A 9088-nucleotide genomic window follows, 5' to 3' on the forward strand; every position below is an offset into this window, starting at 1 on the left:
CAATACTGCCGCTGTTCGCATTGCTTGAATTTTTTAATATAATGTATAATTAGCTGTTATGTACTTACTAAGGTTAATCAAACCTTAAAGTTATTCCGTCTTCTTATGAAGGTAAGGGAATATCGGTGTCGGATTAGCTCTATCCCCCATTCTTCTGTTGGGCCTTGTGTATTATCTGGTAGTCAACTTCTACAAGGTAAGGTTTCCAGATGAGGTGTTGGCTCGAAGATCGGTCCTACCGGCCGGCCAGCACCAGATCGGGTTGGTAGAGTTCGCAACAGTTAGGGCAGGTGAGCTTGGTTTTGCCCAGCTCACTATATCCGTAACAAAACTTTCCTGAGCGCTCTAAATCGTACCGGCCGATTTTATCTCATAAACGGCGATAACCCTTTCTTCGCCATCTTGCATCTGGGTGAAAATCACACCCAGACCGGTAGCGCTTGCAACAGTCTGTAAGTTAAAAGGGTTTTTGACAACATTTTTGAAACTTGGATGAGTAAGTATAGAGGCACCAGTCAGAGCCGTTTTTAGACGGTCAAAGGCTTCCTGCTGCTCCTCACCCCAATGCCACACAATATTAGTTCGAAACAATCGTGTTAAAGGTTCCGCTACGGTTGAAACTTCCGGTATCATCCGTCGATAACAGGAGGACATTCCTGTAAACCTGCGCAACTGTTTTATGATTTTTAGGGTGAGGTAAGAATTTATGCGTGCTACTTTATCGGAGTCTACCTTAAGGCCTTCTTTGTTGATGGCAAATCCTAGATACTGTACTTCCGAATAGCAAATTTCACTCTCATTCGGATTTATCGTCAAGTATGCCTTTGAAACTCGGCCGAGCATCTTCCCCAAGCATGACAGGTGTTCATTAAATGTTTCAGCTTCTACAATGATGTCGTCGTGATGGCTGAATACGTTCGGTCGCATCTCTAGTGTGATCACTTGATCCATCAGATGCTGGAAGGTTGCCAGAGCACCTTTAAGGCTAAATGGCATTCTCTCAAACTCAAATAGCCCTCTAAATGGCACTGTGAACCCCGTATCAGGTTAACTGGTTTTCTCTAACGGTATTTGTTTGAAAGCAGCACTCAAATCTAATTTCAAAATGTATTTCGTGACCTTTAGCTGCCATAGTATGAGGGTATGAATATTTTCTGGAAATAGCGTACAACTTCCAAAAGTCTAAACATAAGCGATATCCCCCTTCTGGTTTACGCGCCATTAAAATAAGTGCGGACCACTCGCTAAAGGATTCTGTAATAATGCCCTCAGCCAACAACCTATCTACATCTTCGTACATTATTTCTTGTACTTTTGGGAAGGCAATTTGGTATCTCTTTTTGATAGGAGCATGATCACTGACATCAATGGTATGGGTGATGAGATGGGTCGCGCCCAATGGGGCCTGCGTTTTAGGAGGTAATTTGATTCTCAAAAACTCGTTCAAAACTTTCTCAGCCTTTCCTAGTAGAGGAGCTACATCACTCAAACTTTCCTCGTCTACCTACCACTGTTTCAATGGGTAATACCTTCCCTCAGAATCCGGCATAAAGACCTTCCGAGAGCGTAAAAGGAATGCTATTTTAAATTTTCCCTGGCCTTCCAGTCCTAGGATAATCTCGGTATCTAGGTTCTCAGCTACCCTAACTTCACAAACTCGGGTCACCCCGTCAATAGGTTATGGGTAGTTTTGCTTTGCCAATAATCATGTTGGTCGAATCATGAGTTACGATCATACGTTTTCATGTTGTTAATTTGACATGTTCAAAATTAATTGCTATTTAAAAATTCATTGCTTTGAAAGTATTTGACTACCCAATCAAAAATTTTTACTAGACCAAGAAAAACGTTTATACCACTCTTTAAAATGAAAGTAAAATAAAAAAAACCAGGTCAACATTTAAAAAAATCGATCTAGTAAACAATTAAACTGTATGCTTCTAAAAATGTGTTGCAATATATGTATTAAAATTTTATAATACAAGTCCAGTAGCCAATAACTCTTTTGTATCATACTTGCGGTTGAATATCTCGACACCTTTTAAAGCAAAAATTAAAAAAAAAATGTAAATCATTTCTCAGAATACCTGTTCCTAGCAAAAAAATTCCTAAGAAGCTGAAACTTTTGTTAATATATAGTGCTAAAGGCGCCTATTAATGAAATTTAAAAAATTAGTTAAATTAAAAGAATTTACGGAATTCAAGGAATTCACGAAATTCATAGAACGAGCAAAATTTACGGATTTCGTGGAATTAGCGAAATTGATAGAATTCAAGGAATGCACAGTATGTTCGGAATACAAGGAATTCACGAAATTCAAAGAATTCTTCAAATTCCCTGAATTTGAGGAAATTACGGAATTCAAGGAATTTGCGAAATTCCAGAATTAATGGACTTCTACAAAGTACCTGAATTCTTTCAATTCCATGAATTTCGCAAATTCGATGCATTCCGCGAATTTCATGAATCCCAAAATCTTCATAAATTCCGTGAATTCCATGTATTCCGTGAATTCTACGAATTCTGTGAAATCCACGGATTCCGAAAATTCCTATAACCCCAGAAATTTCTCAAATTTCGTAAATTCTACGAATTCCTTAATCCCCATTAATTTCTTTGAATCCTGTTAATTCCTTGAATTACGTGGATTCCGTGATTACAGTCAGTTGCACGAATTACTTGAATTCCGGAACTTCCACAAACTTCATTAGTTCCATAAATTCTATAAATGAAGCGTATTCTGTGAATTCCGCGAATTACATGATTTTCGTGAATTTGATGAATTCCATAAATTCGATAAATTGCGTGAATTCCGTGATTACAGTGAATTCCATGATTTCAGTGAATTCCGCGAATTACACGAATTCCTTGAATACTATAAATTCCGTAAATTCCATCAATTTCGTCCGTTCCTTGAATTCAATTCTGCAAATTCCATGATTTTTGTAAATTTCATGAATTCCGAAAATTCCATAGATTTCGCGCATTCTTTTTTTATCCATGAATTTCGCTAAATCCGTGAATGTCATGAATTGCGTGATTTCCTTGTGATCAAGTTTCGTCTTACATACTATGTAATGTAATGGAATGCGGGACGATGATTTCGCGATTTACAAAACTTAGAATACACGATATGACAGGTTAAAAAAAACACCAAATTTATTAAATTGTTTAAAAAATATTTCTATTCCTTGCAAAAAACATTTAGTATATAATAAAACTGTGTTCCTCCAAACATGCATGGACACTACAAAAAGATTTCTTTATATATTTTGGCGTTTAAAGAAAATCTAAACAAGATTTGTATCTTTTTTACTTTATCCGAGTTAAGAAGATACAAAGTTGCAACAATATACAAAATTTATGCATTGGTTTTTGAAAAATTCCTAATTTATACCAAATTCCTGAGTTTGCACACTTTCTATATTTCTGAATTAAAGTTGCGTGGATTTTTTTTTGATTTTAGCATTTCTTATAGTTCCTGTTACAAAGAAAATATAGTGCACTCAGAAGAAAATAAAAAAAATCATTAATGTGCGTGCAGTAGAGAATATAAAATACAATTGATAAGAATTATGGATTTGAAATGGGTTTGTATATCAAGAGGTTTTGAAACATAAAACTATTTTGTGCGAATGTGGCTCTTATTTTGATTGTGCATGGTTTCTTAAGCAGGGATATTTTCTAATTATTTTGATAAATTTAAAAGGATTTTGATAAAAAATAACGAAACGGAACGCAACTAAATTTTCTTTACGTCTCTTTTTGCTTCTTTCGACATACAAATTGAAAAAATAACATTTTTCACAATAAATCCCTGTTTTTAATTTGTAGTTTTGCATAAATTCTGCGAAATTCTAGTATCTGCAACCAAATTTCTTTACAGTTCTCACGCGGTGAGTGGGCTGATTATCCTAGAATGCGACTTCATAGATGTACAATTTTCATTAATCAACTTTGACGTCACATTTTTTCTTCCTAAGAAGTAAAAAGTAGGGCTTTAGCCTCGCTTCATCGGCGCCGAAACGGACTAAAATCATACATGTGTCACAAAAAATAACATTATATGCCTTTTCAAAATGCTTACGAACGAAAAAAGTTTTCTGGATACATTTTGGCGTCGTTAAAAGTTTAGGCGATTTTTGTATTATTTTAACACTATTACAAATAAAAGTTGAACTTGTTCACAAAAATTCTTAATGTCTACCAAGTTCGTGAGGTTCAATATTTGTTTAAATTTCTGCATTGAAATTCTGTGCAACTTTCAAATATAATTCAGCATACCATAAAACTCTAAACCTCTAAAAAATGCACGCGCATAATAAAAGTAACTTAATGTCTTCCGTTCAGACGATAGAGCTCTCAGAAGAAAATACAAAAATTATAAAGGTGCGTAGAAAATGAAACAGGCAATAAATAATTATGAATTTAAAAAAATTGTGTATATCGATACGTTATGGCAAATCAAAATTTTGTGTGCTAATTAGTACAAATGTTGCTATTATTTTTATTGCAAATTGTCTTCAACTAATTGAAAATAATATACTTTTCTAAAAAATTTTCTATCGCCTTTAAATTTATGCACTTCTCAGACTTTTAAAAAGAAAAAAAATGCAATTTTGGTTAAAAACGGAGAATATCTTAATTTAAAAGTTCGGTTTTGCTACCGTTTACTAAAATAATATTTCTGAAATAATTCTAAATGATTTAGGATTTATTTTAAAAGAATCATTTTTATTTTCTTAGTATTTATATATTAAGATGATGAAGACAAATATGAAACAAGATAAAGATTTTTGAAATTTTGGAAAAATATGCTTTTTAAGATTTCAAAGGATTTTTCAAAATTTCAAGAATATTAAAAAAAATTAATTTTAAGAAATCCTAATAATTTAAAGCAAAATGCAGGTTCTAAAAGATTTGAAACCAAAATCTATGGAGATTTTTAGAAATTTGAAAGGTTTTATAAGAATAAAGCAAATTTCTTTAGATTCATAGAAAAATATTAAATGATTTTCTATTTTGAAAATTAATTTTTTAACAAAATATGAATGATTTTAAATTTCTTCTAAAATTATAAAAGTCCTATATATATATTTTTCTTAACTGATTCGATTTGCCTGAAAGTTAGCAAAATCTTTCAAAATAAAAAAATTCACCTACAAATTTTCTAGATAATTTTTCGATATCCAAAACCTTCAAAAATATTTGTGGATTTTCTTAAGAATTTTAGAAAAATTATGTTTATCTAACTGATGCTGATCAATTGCTAGTTCAGGTATCTTGTCTGAAAAATATTTTTTGGTGAAAAATGCAACTATCTTCTTTGAAATTTGCCTTTTTGGTTTAAAAACTCATCTCTTTTGGTGAAAAAATATTTTTTAGTTGAAACCTTATCCGTTTTGGTTATGCATTATTGTATTTAAAAGTCTTGTAGCAATATTCCTTAAAAGTTTAACAATTTTGTTAAGAATTTTTCTATTTTTGCAGAGCTTAACTGCTATTTTATTTAAATAAGAAAAAAAAAGGTTTGAAATATTAACTTTAAAATGTTTTTGTGAAGATATTTTTTAAATTGAAAATACAACTTCTTTTTTTAGAGAAAAACTTTTTTATTAAAAATTACTGTTTTGAATGACGATTCATCATTTTAGTTGAAAATTAATTTCCTGGAACAAAAATTTATATTATCCAGTTCAAAAAGAAAATTGTTTTGCTTAAAATTCATTTTTTTAGTACAAAATTCACATTTTTTACTAAATGAATAAACTGCTGTTGAAAATAAATATTTTTTGTTTTTGAGAATTTAATTATTTTGTTAAAAAATCATGTTTTTTTAAAATTTCAGCTATTTCATATTTGAAATTAAAAAAATGGCTGGTTAAAGTGTAAATTACGTATTACATTTTGCTTAAAAATTCATATTTTTTGGTTAAAAATTCAAATAATTGGTGGAAATTAAATTTTGTTGTTGAAATTTTTATGAGATATACCAAAATTATTCAAAATTATTGTTACATTGTTTAAGAATGTGACGAAAATTATATTGATTTACTTCAAAAATAAATTGCAAAATCAATATTTTTTTGCTCATTTTTATAGAAATTATTTTTCTCACAAACGGAAAAATGTCACATGCGCTAGGTCGGGGCTCACCAGGAAGGCAGTTTGTGACTGCCCTGACTGCCGATGACAGTCTAGCGATTATTTTAAATAGGCCCCCATAAATTTTTTTTAACCTTGTCCTGCAACTGGTCCCTAATCGTTCGCGGTAAATTAAAGTTTGAAATGAAAAAATGGAATTTATTCTAAATTCAAGTAGAAAAAAGCAGACCTTCCGGTAAAAACAATGAGTCTTAATAAGCCGTGACCGTAATGACCTAAACATTCCCAGGATTCCGGGAAACGGAATGAAAAAATGACGAATTTTCTGGCAGTCGAACTTTCTGGCAATAAAACTTTCTTGCAGTCAAACACTCATCTTGGCAGGCCACACCTGGTGAAAGTGGTGAGCCCTGCGCTAGGCGGACGATTGATAATGCTAGTTTCTTATAAACAAATTTGCAGGTCTTCCGTTTACCAGAATTTTTAACATCGAGCATTTTTACCTAAAATAAAAAATCTTTGAGTATGAAGCTCTTCATTGTTGTTGAATTCACTTTCATCGTTTGTGAGTAATTTAAAAAGTCAAATCAAGTAATTCAAGAATAAAACTAATACGATAGGTTAGCAATATTTAAGCTAATTTTTTTACATTCTGGGTTTCGCAAGCTACCACTCAGCACAAATGTATGAAGCATCTGGAGATATCGTAGTGAAAGAAAAATTTAATTTATCTCTGGTTACAAGATATTATAGACATCTACAATGTTACCTAATTATTTATATTTTCAGATGTACACAATATATAAGGCATCAATAATAATTTTTTATTAATAGGGCCCAAAGAAAATTAAATGAAGTCTATAATGATTAATGCAGAACATCACTCAAAGAAGATGTCAATTGAATACTTTTTTTTGTGGCGAGAAATATTGGCCAATATATAAATGTTGATTGTATATAAATAAATTTGTACATCCTATTTTTTACTATCGTTTTAAGGTAACTATGTTTATTCTTTGTTATATTTCTTACCAGAAAACTGACTTAAAAGATAATTTAAGCATATATAAAAATCTTGAAATGAAGATATTAATAAACACGATGTATGCAGTTGAATTTACTGGAAATATTCATTTCTAGTAACTTTAATACGGGCTTTGATCTCCCAGATTGAAGCAAAAATTTATTTTCTGCTTCATACAAATAAAAAAATGTCCTGTTTTTTTTAAGATCCCAATTTTTATGGAAGCCTTATGTTTTATATTTTGTAGAATGACTGCATTTGATATCTTTAATTCTTTAAAATAATAATTAGGTTATATACATCTAATCTCGATATAAAAATTTAAATATTTTTGATCCAATTATTTAAACTAAAAATTTGTTAATTATTTAATAATTGTGAATTTGAAGTAAAAACAGTTTTATATTAAAATTTACGGAAATTTTCTTTTGCCATACTCGTAATCAGCGAATTAAAATGTATTGATATAAGAATTTTGAAAATAATATTGTTTAGTTGAAAAAAATTTCTCAAATCCTTATGCTATACAATAAATTTACATTCCCAGAAAATATATTAGTACCAAAAAAAGTTTTTTAATCGCTTGAAACGTCATTAAAAAATCCAGTAGTTTTAAAAATTTATTTTCACATTTTCAGAGATACAAGGTGTTAAACAGATGAAAAATGTATAATAATTGATTAGATTATGTATATAAAAATTAGAAATCTCGCAAATTAAGATTTCTATTCCAAGCTTTTCAAATTTGGATAGTTTAAAAAAATTTTAAATCTTAAATTTGAGATAATCATCAAATAAGGAGACATTAAAATTAATTTTATTCTAAATCCTTTAGGCGGAGGCAATCTTGACCTTAAAATCTGAATATTCTGCATAGAAATATTTAAAACTCAAATATTTTATATTAATAAAAAATTTGGAATTTTATGTACGAAACTGTCTAATTTTTAACATTAATAACACACGAAGAAATTTGCAAATGTCATTCTGAAGGTTAAAAATTAAGTTGTATATGCGTAAAACGTTTCAATAAGAATAAAAAAGAAATGAAAGAGTTCTAAAAAAGTACTTAATTTCTACTGAAGCTCGATAGTTTAAAATTTTTTAGAATTTCATCTATAGTGTAAAATTAATTATACGAAAAAATGGTTTACCTCTAGCAAATGTATGCTAACGAAAACAAAAATTCTTTTGATATCTTGCGGCGTTAATTAAAAATTTCAGTACGGTCTTTATTTGCATAAGAATCACTGATGCATACGAAGAATTTCCAGCTTAAAATAGTAATGATTCTCATTATGTAAATTCAAAACTATTTTTAATTATACACCTTCAAAGATTTTTATAATATTTAATGTCAAAGTTTTCAGAAATATAAATTTATCAAAAATAATTAATTTAATTATATTTTTTTAATGAATCTGTATTATCATTAGAGGATAACAGAAATTCTTAACGTCTTTTCAGACTAGATAAAGTTGGTAATTTTTTTTAAAATATATTTTTTACTAAAAAAAGATCTTCTGTATTGCTTTTCCCTTAAGCTACTAGTGAAATAGAAAGAAGAATCCTTTTATATAAATACACGCATTATTTTGTCAGGTGTTGCAAGTCAAATTTACAAGAAATCTGTATTATCATCAGAGAATAACAAAAATTTGTTACGTCTTTTCAGACTAGATAGAGTTATGAATTAACCTTTTTTTAAACTCAACTTTTTTCTGAAAAAAAGAACTTATCCTTAAGCTACTAGAGATATCTTTTTTTATACAAATATTTAATTTTAAAAATTTTAAATCATAAATTCATCTACTCTGAAAAGACTTTAAGAATTTCTGTTATTCTCCGTTGATAACACATGTTCCTTGAAAAATTTGACTTTTAACACCTCACAAAATTCGATTCCCAGTGGAGCAAAGGAGATCTTTTTTTTTAGAAAGAAATTTAATTATCAATCA

Source organism: Belonocnema kinseyi, chromosome 3 (genome assembly GCF_010883055.1).
Source record: "Belonocnema kinseyi isolate 2016_QV_RU_SX_M_011 chromosome 3, B_treatae_v1, whole genome shotgun sequence".
Taxonomy (NCBI): domain Eukaryota; kingdom Metazoa; phylum Arthropoda; class Insecta; order Hymenoptera; family Cynipidae; genus Belonocnema; species Belonocnema kinseyi.